Genomic DNA, 17,912 nt, shown 5'->3' with positions numbered 1-17,912 from the left:
CTCCTGTCTCCCCACTAGTGACCCTGCTCCCCCCTCCTCCTGTCTCCCCACTAGTGTCCCTGCTCCCCCCTCCTCCTGTCTCCCCACTAGTGTCCCTGCTCCCTCCTCCTCCTGTCACCCCACTAGTAACCCTGCTTCTCCTCCTCCTGTCACCCCACTAGTGACCCTGCTCCCCCCTCCTCCTGTCTCCCCACTAGTGACCCTGCTCCCCCCTCCTCCTGTCTCCCCACTAGTGTCCCTGCTCCCCCCTCCTCCTGTCACCCCACTAGTGTCCCTGCTCCCCCCTCCTCCTGTCTCCCCACTAGTGTCCCTGCTCCCCCCTCCTCCTGTCTCCCCACTAGTGTCCCTGCTCCCCCCTCCTCCTGTCTCCCCACTAGTGACCCTGCTCCCCCCTCCTCCTGTCTCCCCACTAGTGAACATGCTCCCCCCTCCTCCTGTCTCCCCACTAGTGACCCTGCTCCCCCCTCCTCCTGTCTCCCCACTAGTGTCCCTGCTCCCCCCTCCTCCTGTCACCCCACTAGTGACCCTGCTCCTGTCACCCCACTAGTGTCCCTGCTCCCCCTCCTCCTATCTCCCCACTAGTGTCCCTGCTCCCCCCTCCTCCTGTCTCCCCACTAGTGACCCTGCTCCCCCCTCCTCCTGTCTCCCCACTAGTGTCCCTGCTCCCCCCTCCTCCTGTCACCCCACTAGTGACCCTGCTCCTGTCACCCCACTAGTGTCCCTGCTCCCCCTCCTCCTATCTCCCCACTAGTGTCCCTGCTCCCCCCTCCTCCTGTCTCCCCACTAGTGACCCTGCTCCCCCCTCCTCCTGTCTCCCCACTAGTGAACATGCTCCCCCCGCTTTCTGTCACCTCACTAGTAACCCTCCTCCCCCCTCCTCCTGTCACCCCACTAGTGTCCCTGCTCCCCCCTCCTCCTGTCTCCCCACTAGTGACCCTCCTCCTATCTCCCCACTAGTGTCCCTGCTCCCCCCTCCTCCTGTCTCCCCACTAGTGTCCCTGCTCCCCCCTCCTCCTGTCTCCCCACTAGTGACCCTGCTCCCCCCTCCTCCTGTCTCCCCACTAGTGAACATGCTCCCCCCTCCTCCTGTCTCCCCACTAGTGACCCTGCTCCCCCCTCCTCCTGTCTCCCCACTAGTGTCCCTGCTCCCCCCTCCTCCTGTCACCCCACTAGTGACCCTGCTCCTGTCACCCCACTAGTGTCCCTGCTCCCCCTCCTCCTATCTCCCCACTAGTGTCCCTGCTCCCCCCTCCTCCTGTCTCCCCACTAGTGACCCTGCTCCCCCCTCCTCCTGTCTCCCCACTAGTGTCCCTGCTCCCCCCTCCTCCTGTCACCCCACTAGTGACCCTGCTCCTGTCACCCCACTAGTGTCCCTGCTCCCCCTCCTCCTATCTCCCCACTAGTGTCCCTGCTCCCCCCTCCTCCTGTCTCCCCACTAGTGACCCTGCTCCCCCCTCCTCCTGTCTCCCCACTAGTGAACATGCTCCCCCCGCTTTCTGTCACCTCACTAGTAACCCTCCTCCCCCCTCCTCCTGTCACCCCACTAGTGTCCCTGCTCCCCCCTCCTCCTGTCTCCCCACTAGTGACCCTCCTCCTATCTCCCCACTAGTGTCCCTGCTCCCCCCTCCTCCTGTCTCCCCACTAGTGTCCCTGCTCCCCCCTCCTCCTGTCTCCCCACTAGTGACTCTGCTCCCTTCTCCTCCTGTCACCCCACTAGTGACCCTGCTCCCCCCTCCTCCTGTCACCCCACTAGTGTCCCTGCTCCCCCCTCCTCCTGTCTCCCCACTAGTGTCCCTGCTCCCCCCTCCTCCTGTCACCCCACTAGTAACCCTGCTCCCCCTCCTCCTGTCACCCCACTAGTGAACATGCTCCCCCCGCTTTCTGTCACCTCACTAGTAACCCTCCTCCCCCCTCCTCCTGTCACCACACCAGTGACCCTGCTTCTCCCTCCTCCTGTCACCCCACTAGTGACCCTGCTCCCCCTCCTCCTGTCACCCCACTAGTGACCCTGCTCCCTCTCCTCCTGTCACCCCACTAGTGAACATGCCCCCCCCCCCCTCTTTCTGTCACCTCACTAGTGACCCTGTGTGTTCCTGTACGGAGAGGAGCCTGGCTGGAGTGTGGTGAGGCCTAGCTGTGTGTGTCTCTCCCTGTGTGTGTCACAATCACCATGCCCACAGTGTTCCTATGTCTTGACGCAGCTGCTTCAGAACGTTCTATGCGGGGCAAGAAGAAGAAGATGGAAGAGGAGGCAGCGCCGCCAACATGGAGTCCGTGGGAGAGACACAGGGAGGCACACTAAGGACGTAGGTAACACTACCACATGATCTACACTAGTGTTATCTGTGGTTTTACATAGGACTGCAGGTAACAATACCACATTATCAGCATTAGTGTTATCTGTGGTTTTACATAGTACTGCAGGTAACACTAACACATTATTAGCACTAGTGTTATCTGTGCTGTTACATAGGACTGCAAGGGACATCTACTATATTATCTGCACTCATAGAGTTATCACTGTGTAAGGGGGCCCACTGAGACTTTATCGCCCAAGGGCCCACATGAACCTGGAGCCGGCCCTGCATACAAACGTATTTTGTTTCCGGGTCCATTGCGTTTTTTTTGCGGATAGGATGCGGACCTATTCATTTCAATGGGTCTGCAAAAAATGCGGACAGCACACCGTGTGCTATCCGCATCTGTATGTCCGTTTCGTAGCCCGGCAAAAAAAATATAACATGTCCTATTCTTGTCCGTTTTGTGGACAAGGATAAGCATTGTTACAATGGATCCGCCCAAAAAAAACGGATGCCATGCGGACGTCATCCGTTTTTTTTTTTTTCGGACCCGTAATTTGAGGACCGCAAAATACATACGGTCGAGTGCATGTAGCCTTAGGCCTCTTGCACACGACTGCAGGGCTGTTTTACAGCCGGGCGAGGGGTGCGACCGCACGGGGCGCATCAGTCAGGACAGAAGAGGGGGGCGCTGTCAGCAGGGCCCAGCGCTGGAGGAGGGCCCTTTCTGTCCGGAGGCAGCAGGAGTGGAGATGAGCGCTTCCATTGTGGAAGCGCTCATCTCCATATTAATCTGTATCGCCGTCCTCAGGACAGCAATAAAGATGAATGGTACAGAGGAGCAGTGGAGAGGCGTTTCCCTTGCCCATTCCTCTGATAGGCTACAGGCCTAGTGCCTGTAGCCTATCAGAGGCCGATGCAGGCGGCGCGATGATGTCATTGCGCCACCTGAGCCGTACAGTGCGAGACACAGGCCGAAAGAGGCCTGCATCATATAACTGACAGCAGCATAAGGTAAGTATACGTGTTTATTGTTTTTATTATTTATAGTATACTGTGGGAAGAAGGGGGGTGGAGGCCCTATATACTGGCACAATATGGAGGGGTACTATGGAGAAGAGGGGAAGCACTATGGGGGCCCTATATACTGTTACAGAATTACTATTGTTGGGATTTTGGGGAGCGCTATTACTGTGGGGGCACTCTGGCACAGTATCAGGTTAGCACAGTTATTTTTGGGGGACAATACAGTTACACTATTAGTGTCAGGGGCACTATTTGCTGGGTGCAGTTATTTTTTAGAGCATTGTGTTCCAATAATTATTGAAGGGGGCACTATCTGTGTGTAACTAGTATTTTCAGGGGATTTATCAGTATATGCAGTATAGTTTTGGGGATGCATGATGGGATGTTGAGAAGGTGGGAGGATGATGGAAAAGTAGGAAACTAAGATACCTGTCAAACTCTGCAGAGAGAAGAGATGGCTGAAAGAAATCATCATGGGGGTCTGGTCTGAATGGAGAAGATAAAGAGAGAGAACATCTACATCAAAGGAGACATCACACTGGATGTAAGAGGTATGTGGCGCTGTATTAGGCTACTTTCACAACTGCCTGCCGGAATTCACTGGATCCGGCACTGCAGACTGAATGCCTGCTGCCCCCATCAACTACAATGGGATACTGCAGAGATCCGGCCATAATCTGGGGGGGGGGCTTTTTTGATGTTCACCCTGTTGGTAAATTTCTCTAGAAACTGCCCTGCACGACCGTATGGCTTTTTCAGTATTTTGTGGTCCGCAAAAAACAGATCTGCAAAAAATACGGATGACGTCCGCGTGCATTCCGTTTTTTGCGGAACAGAACAGCTGGCCCCTGATAGAACAGTACTATCCTTGTCCGTTATGCGGACAATAATAGGACATGTTCTATCTTTGAACGGAACGGAAATACGGAAATTGCGGATCCATTGAAATAAATAGTTCCGTATATGGAACGCAAAAAAAAAAAACGTTCGTGTGCAAGAGGCCTTAGGGTCCATTCACACGTCCGTGGTGTATAACCGGGCCGCACATGGCCGGTACTAAATAGAGAAGTCCTATTCTTGTCCGCAGCTGCGGACAAGAATAGGACATGATCTATTTTCTTGCAGAGCTGTGGACCGGAAGTTCGGGGCCACGCTCCGGAAATGCGGTTGCGGAGAGCACATAGTGTGCACTCCGCATCCATTCCGTCCCCATAGAGAATGAATGGGTCCGCACCTGTTCCGCACAATTGCAGAACGGATGCGGACCACACTTGCGGATGTGTGAATGGAGCCTTCCAAGCCGCATCCAAGCCGCAGTTTTTGCAGCTTGGATGCGGACCTATTCACTTCAATGGGGCCGCAAAAGATGTGGACAGCACTCAGGGTGCGTTCAGTGAAACTCGCACTATTTTGCAAGCACGTTCACGTCACATAGTTTTTTTTTAAGGTCCGCAAAAACGGGGTCCGTAGGTCCGTGATCCGTGACCGTTTTTTCGTCCGTGGGTCTTCCTTGATTTTTGGAGGATCCACGGACATGAAAAAAAAGTCGTTTTGGTGTCCGCCTGGCCGTGCGGAGCCAAACGGATCCGTCCTGAATTACAATGCAAGTCAATGGGGACGGATCCGTTTGACGTTGACACAATATGGTGCAATTGCAAACGGATCCGTCCCCCATTAACTTTCAATGTAAAGTCAGGAGTCCCTTTTATACCATCGGATCAGAGTTTTCTCCAATCCGATGGTATATTTTAACTTGAAGCGTCCCCATCACCATGGGAAAGCCTCTATGTTAGAATATACCATCGGATTGGAGTTAGATCGTGAAACTCAGATCCGACAGTATATTCTAACACAGAGGCGTTCCCATGGTGATGGGGACGCTTCAGGTTAGAATATACTAAAAGAACTGTGTACATGACTGCCCCCTGCTGCCTGGCAGGTGCGCTCCTCCTACTGGTAAGTGAAAGGTCTGTCACCTCCTACTGGTAAGTGAAAGGTCTGTCACCAGTAGGAGGAGCGCCCGGCCGATCACAGACATCGCACCTCGCAAGTAAGTATAATGCTTCTAAAAAATTGCTAAGTAACCATGGCAACCAGGACTGCAGTAGCGTCCTGGTTGCCATGGTTACCGATCGGAGCCCCAGCGATTAAACTGGGACCCCGATCGGAACTCTCCGCTGCCACCAATGATAAGGGGGGGGAGATTTTAATTAGGAGGGGGAGGGAGGGGGGCCCACTGGCCACCAATGAATGGACAGTAATACAGGGGAGGGAGGGGGGCCCACTGGCCACCAATGAATCTACAGTACCACAGGGGAGGGAGGGGGGGCCCACTGGCCACCAATGAATTTAAAACTGGGGAGTGAGGGGGGTGTGGCCCCTCCTGCCTGGCAGCACATGATCTCTTACAGGGGGCTATGATACGCCCAATTAACCCCTCAGGTTCAGCGCCTGAGGGGTTAATTGTGTGGATCACAGCCCCCTGTAAGAGATCGGGTGCTGCCAGGCAGCCGGGGGCAGTCATGTACACAGTTCAAAGTATATTCTAACTAGAAGCGTCCCCATCACTATGGGAACGCCTCTGTGTTAGAATATACTGTCGGATCTGTGTTAGAATATACTGTCGGATCTGAGTGAAAACTCAGCTCTGAAAAAGCTTTTATGCAGACGGATCTGCGGATCCGTCTGTGTGAAAGTAGCCTATGGCCACGGACCACGGACGCGGATGCCAATCTTGTGTGCATCCGTGTTTTTTCATGGACCTATTGACTTGAATGGGTCCGTGAACCGTTGTCCGTCAAAAAAATAGGACAGGTCTTATTTTTTGGACGGACAGGAAACATGGATCACGGATGCGGCTGCAAAACGGTGCATTTTACGATTTTTCCACGGACTCATTGAAAGTCAATGGGTCAGCGAAAAAAAAAACGGAAAACGGCACAACGGCCACGGATGCACACAACGGTTGTGTGCATAAGGCCTAACTAAGCAGTTTTGCAACTCAGGGCTTTGGATAGATTGGGTGCACTTACATGTGATGGAAAATTCTGGTAAAAAATCTGCAACATAAATATTCCAATAATTGAAGGAATATGGTGGCTCACCCGGTCAATAACTCTGGAGTGGGTGCTACAAAGCCTGCTGACTCACCCAGTCAAAAAGAATGTAAAATGAAGAATTGATTAAGGCTGTGCACTCACCACCTGGGCCATGGACGACAATATAATCGTTAAAACGCCTGGGTAATTCAATTATAAAAACACCTGGGTATTTTATTATTAAAAAAATACACATATATTGCATAAAAAAACAATAGAATAAGGTCTAAAATATGAAATCACATATAATGCTGGGATAATGTTAATTATGGATTGTCCGATCCTAGAGCATGAATGCTGGGCAGTGACTACGATAGGGACTTGTAATGTCACTTGTGTCCATCCCAGTTTTGATCTCTCCCGTGTGTTAAAGGCAATTGTATTGCACAAGAAGATTAGGCATAAATGTGCTGACATATAATGTTAAAGTTACACTCTACGGTGCACGCGTAACCTTATTGTAAGGCTGAAAATAATTGAAGTGCTGTACGACTTGCGCTCACAGTGGCGTCCCACGTGGCTGCAATGTCAGATACAGCGGTAACTTGTTACGAGTTGTCAGCTGGAACGGCTTGATGGTCGCTTGTCTGTGCGGTCTTTGGTTGATTTGACAACTCGTAACAAGTTACTGCTGTATCTGACATTGCAGCCACGTGGGACGCCCCTGAGCGCAAGTCGTACAGTACATCCGCAATACCCAGTCCCCATAGCTCTGTGTGCTTTTATTGTGTAAAAAAAACAATTTGATACGCATGCAAATTAACCTGAGCTTGAAAATAGGACTCTTCTCTGGTCACACAAGTAAGATATGACTCTTTTATGTTAATTTGCTTATGTATCAAATCAGGTTTTTTTACACAATAAAAGCACCCAGAGCTATGGGGACTGGATATTGCGGATGTGCTAGCGGCCATCTAGCAACCCATGTCCTCAGCTCTATGCCCAAAATCCAGGTGACAGGTTCCCTTTAACATTATATGTCAGCACATTTATGCCTAATCTTCTTGTGCAATACAATTGCCTTTAACACACGGGAGAGATCAAAACTGGGATGGACACAAGTGACATTACAAGTCCCTATCGTAGTCACTGCCCAGCATTCATGCTCTAGGATCGGACAATCCATAATTAACATTGGATATCAGACCCTGCCCTACACAAATCCAGTCAGTGACCCACTACAAGCGCTTCCTCTTGTTTGTTTTATTCTTTTGCTACATGTATTTATCCCAGCATTATATGGGATTTTATAGTTTAGACCTTATTCTATTGTTTTTTTTATGCAATATATGTGTATTTTTTAATAATAAAATACCCAGGTGTTTTTATAATTGAATTACCCAGGCGTTTTAACGATTATATTGTCATCCATGGCCCAGGTGGTGAGTGCTCAGCCTTAGGGCTCATTCAGACGGCCGTATGCTGTCCGCAAAAATACTGAATGCTATCCGTTTTTTTGCGGATCCGCAAAAAAACGGATCTGCAAAAAAACGGATAGCATTCAGTATTTTTGCGGACCCATAGACTTCAGTGGGGCCATGTCCTGATTTTCACGGACAAGTATAGGACATGTTTCATTTTTTTTGCGGATCCGCAAAAAAACGGATAGCATTCAGTATTTTTGCGGACAGCATACGGCCGTCTGAATGAGCCCTAATTTAATCAATACTTCATTTTACATAAAGATTCCCCCATGTTATCCCATGGAGGTGAAAAGTATCAATCCCTTTGCTGTGTTAGGCCTCATGCACACGACCGTTGTGTGCATCCGTGGCCGTTGTTCCGTTTTCCGTGATTTTCTGCAGACCCATTGACTTTCAATGGGTCCGTTGAAAACTCGGCTAATGCACCGTTTGCCATCCGCGTCCGTGATCTGTGGTTCCAGTCCTTCAAAAAAATATAACCTGTCCAATTTTTTTCACGGAAAACGGTTCGCGGACCCATTCAATTCAATGGGACCGTGAAAAAACGCGGAGGCACACAAGATTGTCATCCGCATCCGTTTTTTTCCTATCATTTGCATGGCAAACTTGACTTAGATTTTTTTTAACTTTCCTTCATGTCTGGTGATCCTCCAAAAATAAAGGAAGACACGGAAACAAAAACGGATCACGGAACAATGGAACCCCATTTTGCAGAACGGAACACAACAACGGTCGTGTGCATGAGGCCTAAATCATGATTTGCTGTGTTTTTTCTGAAGCTAAATGTCTCCATCCATTTCAATGAGGGATGTACCGTAATCCTCACAGAAATTTGCATCAGTCAGTGTTAGGCTCTTGCACACGGCTGTATCCGGGATTTGTGTTGTACCTCAGTGTGTCTCCGATTTAGGCCTCCAAACAACTGAAGTTTTGGTCTGCTAATCTGCATTTTTGGCTTTCCGTTTGCGAAACCCGTTCAGGGCTCTGACCAGCGGTCCAAAACGGATCATTTTTGCCCTAATGCATTCTGAATGGATAAGGATCCGCTCAGTTGGCCTCCGTTCCGTCCCCATTCCGCTCTGGAGGCTGCTTGCAGCGTTTTGGTGTCCGTCTGAAGAAACTGAGCCAAACGGATCCGTTCTGACACACAATGTAAGTCAATGGGGACGGATCCGTTTTCACTGACACAATCTGACACAATAGAAAACGGATCCGTCCTCCATGGACTTTCAATGGTGTTCAAGACGGATCCATCTTGGCTGTGTTACAGATAATACAAACGGATCCGGATGCAGACAGTTGTGTTATCTGAACAGATCCGTCCAAGACGGATCCACACAAAACGCGAGTGTGAAAGTAGCCTTAAGGGTCCTGCACCAAATGCTGACCGCACGCAAATGTCACCCGTGTGCTGTCCACATCCGTGTGGCCGTTCCATAAATGATGGAGAATTATAGAACATGTCCTATTCTAGTCCATTTTGTTGACAAGAATAGGCATTTCTACTGGTAGTTGTCAGAAAATTGCGGGATGCATATGGCCAGTATCTGTATTTTGCAGATCCGCGATGTACGGACTGCAAAACGGATGCGGTCGTGTGCAAGAAACAAATGTGAGACATTCCACTGCATATTATAGCAAGAAGCAGTGTAAGGCCGGGTTCACATCACTGTTTCATTTTCCGTTCTTATGATCCGTCAGAAGAACAGAAAAAAAAAAACGGATCCTGGAAAAAAGCAGATCCTGAACATCTGTGATGCACACATTTTGCATCCGTTTTAGCTATTTCCATCTGAGATCCATTTTCTTTAGACAGAAAAAAAAGTCCTGCGTGCAAAATGTGCATAACAGATGCCTAAAATACAGGATCCGTTTTTTTTTTCTTTCTTTTCTTCTGACGAATCAAAGAGTAGAAAATGAAACAGTGATGTAAACCCAGCCTAAGGCACTATACAGTGGCACATTGATTGCCCATAGGTGCCACCATCTAGGGCAGGCATCCTCAAACTGCGGCCCTCCAGCTGTTGCAAAACTACAACTCCCAGCATGCCCGAACAGCCTACAGCTAACAGCCTACAGCAGTGCATTGTGGGAGTTGTAGTTTTAAAACAGCTGGAGGGCCGCAGTTTGAGGATGCCTGATCTAGGGTCTGTTCACACTTGTTCACATTTGACTGCAATTTTTACTCTGTTTTTTATTTTTTAAAGGTGTAGCTGCATTAAATTAAGGACTCATTCACACGGCCGTTGCCCCTCCATTGCCGCATTGCGGCCTGCATACGGCGGGTCCGCAATGCACAAGGCACCGTGGATTCACTTGAATGGGTCTGCAAATCTGTAGATGCGGTGCGGAACAAAATGGAAGCACGGAACGGAACCCCACGGAAGCACTAGCCGTGGGGTTCCGTTCTGTGCCTCCGCACCGCAAAAAGATAAAACTTGCTCTATCTTTTTGCGGAACAGACTGATCACGGACCGTTTCAAGTGAATGGGTCCGCGATCCGCAAGCGGCTGCCCCACGGTCGTTGCCCGTGCATTTGCGGACCACAATTTGCAGTCCACAGCACGGGCAGCACACGGTCGTGTGAACAAGCCCTAAGGCCCCTTTCACATGGGCGAGTATTCCGCGCGGATGCAATGCGTGGGGTGAACGCATTGCACCCGCACTGAATCCTGACCCATTCATTTCAATGGGGCTGTGTACATGAGCGATGTTTTTCACGCATCACTTGATGGGACTGCGTGAAGCAAGTGCGGATGCAATGTTATTTTCACGCATGGTTGCTAAGGAGACGAGGGATGAGCGACCTGGGTCCCCATTTACTTATTTTCCATTATAACATGGTTATAATGGAAAATAATAGCATTCTTTAATACAGAATGCAAAGTGAAACGTCACTTGAGGGTTAAAAAATAATAAAAACATAACTCACCTTATCCACTTGATCGCGCAGCCGGCGTCGTCTTCTTTGTTCTGCTTGAAGGACCTGCAAAAGGACCTTCACTAACGCCATGTGGTGACCGCGGTGATGTCAGCGCAGGTCCTGCTGAATGAAGATAGAAGGTCCTTTTGAAGGTCCTGCAGGAAGAAGAAAGAAGAGGATCCCGGCTGCGCGATCAAGTGGATGAGGTGAGTAATGTTTTTATTATTTTTTAACCCTCAATGGACATTTCACTTTGTATTCTGTATTCAGAATGCTATTATTTTCGCTTATAACCATGTTAGAAGGGAAAATAAAAAAAAATTGACAGAACACCGAACCCAAACCCGAACTTCAGTGAAGAAGTCAGGGTTCGGGTCTGGGTACCACATTCAGTTTTTTCTCACGAGCGTGCAAAACATCGGAACGCAATTGCAGACAAAACTGACTGCAATTGCGTGCCTACTCGCGTGGGTTTCCGGCAATGCACCCTGATCGCATCCAGCCCTCACCCACGACGCCCATGTGAAGGGGGCCTAAGGGTACGGCCACACGGTCAGGTTTCCTGATGCAGCTTTGGAAGCCAAAACCAGGAGTGAATTCAAAAAAAGAGAAGACATTGTATCTGTGCTTTGGGCCTCTTTCCCACGAACGATACAGATTGTGTCAGGATCTGTTCCAGAAAAAAACTGAAGGTTTTGCACGCAAGTTCAGTCAGTTTTGTCTTAAATTGCGTTCAGTATTTCAGGTTTTTCCACACTGGGTGCAATCAGTTTTTTATGTGTTTTTTACACACGGGGAAAAAAAAACGGAAGAATTACAGACTACATCTCATCAGTGAAACACGCATTGCATCCAGGTTGCGTCCGGATGCAATCCGTTTTTCATGCAAGCCCATTCACTTCTATGGAGACAGGGCTGCGTGAAAAACGCAGAATATAGAACATGCTGCGGTATTTCCTGAACGCAAAAATGATGCGTGCACAGACCTATTGAAATGAACGGGCCAGGATTCAGTCCGGATGCTATGCATCAGCTTCACGCATCGCACCCTGACAGAAAACTCACTCGTGTGAAAGAGGCCTTATACTTCCTTGCCCGATTTTGACTTTCAAAACTGCATGCAGAAACCTGACCGTGTAACCGTACCCTAAGGTCGCTTTCGCACAGTCAGGCCTCGTGCACACATGTTCTATTTTTTTCCGGACCCATTCAAGTGAATGGGTCTGCATACGTGATGCGTTGAGCACACGGCCGGTGCCAGCATATTGCGGACCCCCTCTTAGCGGGCCGCGATACGGGCATGGCCGGGCAACGTCTGTCTGCATGAGACCTCAGTGTTTGGTCAATGTCTGATTTCCATCAGTGATCGGGAGCCAAAACCAGGAGTGGAGCCTACATAGAGATAAGTTATAATGGAAAGATTTGGCCCAGTTCTGTGTTTTTGACCCACACCTGGTTTTGGCTCCCAATAACTGATGGAGACAGTGACCAAACACTGACTGTGTGAAAGAGGGGTTATAGGTGGCCAAAGACTAAGGGGGGCATTTATCAAACTGGTATAAAGTAGAACTGGCTGAGGTGCCCATAGCAACCAATTAGATTTCTCCTTTCATTTTCCAAAGGAGCTGTGAAGGATGAAAGGTGGAATCTGATTGGTTGCTATGGGCACCTAAGCCAGTTCTACTTTACACCAGTTTGATAAATCTCTCTCTAAATTTGGCCACAGACATGAGATTTGAGAGCAATCATTCATCCCGCTGTTAGTACGGAGAAAACACATAGCCAGCCATACCGTAAGGACTAATGTAGATGGCAGCACTATATGCACTGACCCTGCTTCTTGTATGATGGTGCCTCAGTGTAGTCCTGACCTGAAAAGTCCAATTATCCAACTCATCTGAAGCTTCAGGTTCTAGTTAGAGATCATTAACCCTTTCAGTGGACTTACATGGGTCAGCCAAGCTGTTTTTCCTAAAGGCTCATGCACACGACCATATGTATTTTGCGATCCGACAAAAATACGGATGACGTCCGCGTGCATTCCGTATTTTGTGGAACGGAACAGCTGGCCCCGAATAGAAAAGTCCTATCCTTGTCCGTAACGCGGACAATAATAGGATGCGTTCTATTTTATTGCAGGACGGACATACGGAAACGGAATGCACACGGAGTAACTTCCGTTTTTTTGCAGACACATTGAAATGAATGGTTCCGCATGTGGTCCACAAAAAAATTGGAATGGACACGAATAGGAAATACGTTCGTGTGCATGAGTCCGGGAAGATTCATTTATTCAGATGACCATCTTGCCATGTGTCATCAGACAGGAGAACGGACAGTAGGATGCGCCTGTTACATAATATATGTAATGGCGGTGAGGTTATCACAAACCATATACTGCTTGACAGGTCAAGGACCAACTTAAAAGGCGTTTCGAGACAGTTTTGTGAAGCTAACACATCATAACAGCACTGCGATATGTGTCAAATGACTAACCCAACTCTGCTACATCTGTACGCCGCTAATACAAACATGTAGCTTTCAAATAAAAAACCTGGGGCTCATCAATACAGGGGTTAACGCAGAATCAGCAGCGGCGGAGAATGTAGGAAAGTTGCCGTCCTGCCAGCAGAATGCGTTTTACTCACATACACAGCCTGCGTGTCAAGGAATTGAGTTTAACCCTTTCTACTAGACATTCGAGCCAGTAACTTCTTTATCTGTAAGGCCTATCTGTAGATCAGCGTAGTGGAGTATGTTATTTGGCACGACTCGCCATAAAATCACGGTGGGTTATCTGGTTTGACATCAGACTGACAGCAAGCCTATGTTATCTCAGTGGCGTGTTATCATCCTGCTTCAAATGCATAAATGACAAACTCAGCTCTGCTACATCTGTGTTACTCTATAGGATCGGTGAAGGAAATAATACGAGAACTGGTGAAATAAGGATACAAATAGAGTTAGCGACAGACAATGACTATACAGGGAAGCGGATAAAATGAGCACAATTAGGGTCTTCTCACCTTCCAGTGTCCTCCCAGGGTGCAGGCTCTGCCCCTCTCCCCATCAATATAGGGAAGTCAGTGTATGGTGGAGCAGTGTCTATACTCACGCTGTGATAGATGGCCCAGTATTCCTTCCTGCTGCCCAATAACAGCTGGCGGTGGTGCCTAGGCCTGCCACTGATTGGATGGCCCGGGCTCAACTGGGCGTGCCCTCATCCAGACAATGCTATGAAAGGGAGGGGGTGTGCTGGTCACAGCATCTGTCTGAGAAATACTGGTGCAAGGCAGGAGGAGATGGAGGGGGGGCAGCCTTTGTCATACTTCAAGGAACGTGGGAAAGTTGCTAAGTGATACATAGGCCATCCGATATGTCCCAGAAACATGGAAAGACGTGAAGCCCACCAGTATAGACCATAGCGGGGCAGACAAGAAGATACCATGTGGTTATACAGACAGCAGTGAAAAGTTTACAGCGGGCACTAAGATAAAGAAAGGGCTATGAGGGGCGGTCCAATCATACGGTGTATACGGTGTTTTCTACACCAAAAATCTGCAATAATGAGCAATATAATAAAGCAAATGAGGTTTTTAAAAAAATCCAGTGAGTAGATAGATAGATATGAGATAGATAGATAGATAGATAGATAGATATGAGATAGATAGAGAGATATGAGATATGAGATAGATAGATAGATAGATAGATAGATAGATAGATAGATAGATAGATAGATAGATATGAGATAGATAGATAGATAGATAGATAGATATGAGATAGATAGATAGATAGATAGATAGACAATAGATAGATAGATAGATAGATAGATAGATAGATAGATAGATAGGTAGATAGATATGAGATTAGATATATAGACAGATATAGTGAAGACACCTACCTTCTCAGGAACGCTAGGTGACTGTTCCCACCTGCTAGCACAGGATACAGGGGTATCAGGTGTCTCCTTTCAGGATCAGACATGGAAACTGAGTGTCAGCAGCAAAGCATGGACAGCAGCTGCTAGTATGTACGGGGAAAAAACACAAACGTGGTGTAAAGTAGAACTGGCCTAGTTTTCCATAGCAACCAGTCAGATTTCATCTTTCATTTTCCAAAGGAGCTCTAAAAAAATGATAGGGGGAATCTGATTGGTAGCTGTGGACAACTAAACCAATTTTCCTTTACACTAGTTGTGATAAATTTCTCTAAGATGCTTCTTACTTGCTATGGCGGTCCCTCAGTAGGTGCACCTCAACTGTAGGGCCCACATACACTCACTGAAAAAAAAAAGAATTTACCAAGAAGATGTTGGAAAGAAACTTTCTCTCAGTGACTGTAATGATGATAAATGTAATTGATCACAATATTATAAGGAAAGGATACGTGTATTGGGGAAAACTGTACAATACAAAGAGGCTAGAGGCTGTATCCAGGCTAGAGGCTGTATCTCATCTTGTATCCAGGCTAGAGGAGGCACAACAGGGTCCTAGAGGCTCTAGGACCCTGTTGTGCCTCCTCTAGCCTGGATACAAGATGAGATACAGCCTCTAGAATGGATGCAAGAATGAGATATGGCCTCTAGCCTGGATACAAGGTGAGATACGGCCTCTAGCCTGGATACAAGATGAGATACAGCCTCTAGCCTGGATACAAGATGAGATACAGCCTCTAGAATGGATGCAAGAATGAGATATGGCCTCTAGCCTGGATGCAAGATGAGATACAGCCTCTAGCCTGGATACAAGATGAGATACAGCCTCTAGCCTGGATACAAGATGAGATACAGCCTCTAGAATGGATACAAGATGAGATACAGTCTCTAGCCTGGATACAAGATGAGATACAGCCTCTAGCCTGGATGCAAGATGAGATACAGCCTCTAGCCTGGATGTAAGATGAGATATGGCCTCTAGCCTGGATGCAAGATGAGATACAGCCTCTAGCCTGGATACAAGATGAGATACAGTCTCTAGCCTGGATACAAGATGAGATACAGCCTCTAGCCTGGATGCAAGATGAGATACAGCCTCTAGCCTGGATGTAAGATGAGATACAGCCTCTAGCCTGGATGCAAGATGAGATATAGCCACTAGCCTGGATGCAAGATGAGATACAGCCTCTAGCCTGGATGCAAGATGAGATACAGCCTCTAGCCTGGATGCAAGATGAGATATAGCCTCTAGCCTGGATGCAAGATGAGATACGGACCCTAGCCTGGATACAAGATGAGATACAGCCTCTAGCCCGGATACAAGATGAGATACGGCTTCTAGCCTTGATACAAGATGGGATACGGCCCCTAACCTGGATACAAGATGATATGCGGCCTCTAGCCTGGTTACAAGATGAAATACGGCCTCTAGCCTGGATACAAGATGAGATACGGCCTCTAGCCTGGATACAAGATGACATATGGCCTCTAGCCTGGATGCAAGATGAGATGCAGTCTCTAGCCTGGATACAAGATGAGATACAGCCTCTAGCCTGGATACAAGATGGAATACGGCCTCTAGCCTGGATACAAAATGAGATACGGCCTCTAGCCTGGATACAAGATGACATATAGCCTCTAGCCTGGATGCAAGATGAGATGCAGTCTCTAACTTGGATGCAAGATGAGATACGGCCTCTAACCTAGATACAAGATGAGATACGGCCTCTAGCCTGGATACAAGATGAGATACAGCCTCTAACTTGGATGCAAGATGAGATACGGCCTCTAACCTAGATACAAGATGAGATACGGCCTCTAGCCTGGATATAAGATGAGATACAGCCTCTAGCCTGGATACAAGCTGAGATATGGCCTCTAGCCAGGATACAAGATGAGATACAGCCTCTACCCTGAATACAAGATGAGATACAGCTTCTAGCCTGGATTCAAGATGTCGGGGATATAAAGCAAAAGGCTTTATATAAAAGAAGTGATCAAAGAAAAAATTTCAAATGATTATTGATCCTCGAGGTGGACATATTTAACAGGGGCCCCCTGGAAGAAGCGCACTTTGCGAAACGTACATCGGGCTTTTGGCTCTCCCCAAACTGGTTGGTATTTATTATTACAGGTATTTTGTCTCTTGTATTTATGTTCAGGGTGTGGTTGGTTGTCGGCCATGCCACCACAGATACCCTGCTATACCCAGTTTTTCACCCAGTGCATATTGAGCTGCAGAGGGAAATTTTTCCTGGGATAAGGGATGATCCATTTATGGGGTAGATTTATGTTCATTTTCACCCCACTATCAATATCTGGTATCCCCACACTACTATTACTGTATTTTACCTCATTGATCAGTACTTTCTGTGTTGGATTAAATAGTGATACAATATGTCTCAAGTTATGCTTATATACCTACCACATATTACCTCTGCTTTGGGGTTTGCCTGTTTTTCCAACTTTTCAACACTCCCTGCATTTTTTACTCATTGTTGTATTGATTAATAAAGATGTTATTTTTGTATTTATCTATGTGTGGCTTTGATTACTTTTAGGTTTTCTGATATGATCCCACACATGTTTTGTTATATTGTATATCTATGGATAATTAATTCCTCCTCTGCTACACTAACGGGTGATTTATGGTTTGTTAAAATACCACTTCTTTACAGATACTCATTAACAAAGTCCATTTTAAACTGTTCTCATCATATAATAGGAATATATGCGTTCCTATTGAGAAATATATATGATATCAGATACATAAACGTCCTTAAGAATACGTAACAATATAAAACGATACATATGTCTTATTGATTTTCTTATACAAAACTAAGGTTGATTATACGGGTATATAGATATTACAGCTTTTCTACCTCATTAATAAATACCAAACTGTAGAGGTAATAAGCACCAGCTGCGTCTGGAGAGCACCCTTATCTCCTGTCATAAATCCATAAGGAGACAAAAAGGCCTCTTTTCAGACTGGTACATCCATGAGAAGAGGTCTTATTTGAACTGTCCTTCCCATGATCTTCTCTCGGCCATCTTTAAAATATATAACATATATCAATATGGCCTCTTATAGCTATATATAATCAAATCCACTATAATTACGATATTTAGATAAATGTGCAGTACGCAGCCCTGCAGGGTATTGCGATGGTGAGGTCACGGTTAATAGGCAAACGAGGGTTGCTC

At 47.5% G+C, this 17,912-nt stretch overlaps 1 protein-coding gene across 1 annotated transcript in view; it reads right to left on the bottom strand.

The window, feature by feature from the left end:
* Positions 1-13,910, bottom strand: part of RASSF2 (Ras association domain family member 2) — a 75,588-nt gene extending 61,678 nt beyond the window's left edge. Inside the window, exon 1 of the mRNA XM_040414463.1 lies at positions 13,798-13,910. The gene's annotated coding sequence lies outside the window, so the exon portion shown is untranslated. The remainder of the gene's footprint in view (positions 1-13,797) is intronic.
* Positions 13,911-17,912: the final 4,002 nt, after the last annotated feature.

Source organism: Bufo bufo, chromosome 1 (genome assembly GCF_905171765.1).
Source record: "Bufo bufo chromosome 1, aBufBuf1.1, whole genome shotgun sequence".
NCBI classification, from domain to species: Eukaryota; Metazoa; Chordata; class Amphibia; order Anura; family Bufonidae; genus Bufo; species Bufo bufo.
This window is presented reverse-complemented; position numbering and strand designations above follow the sequence as displayed.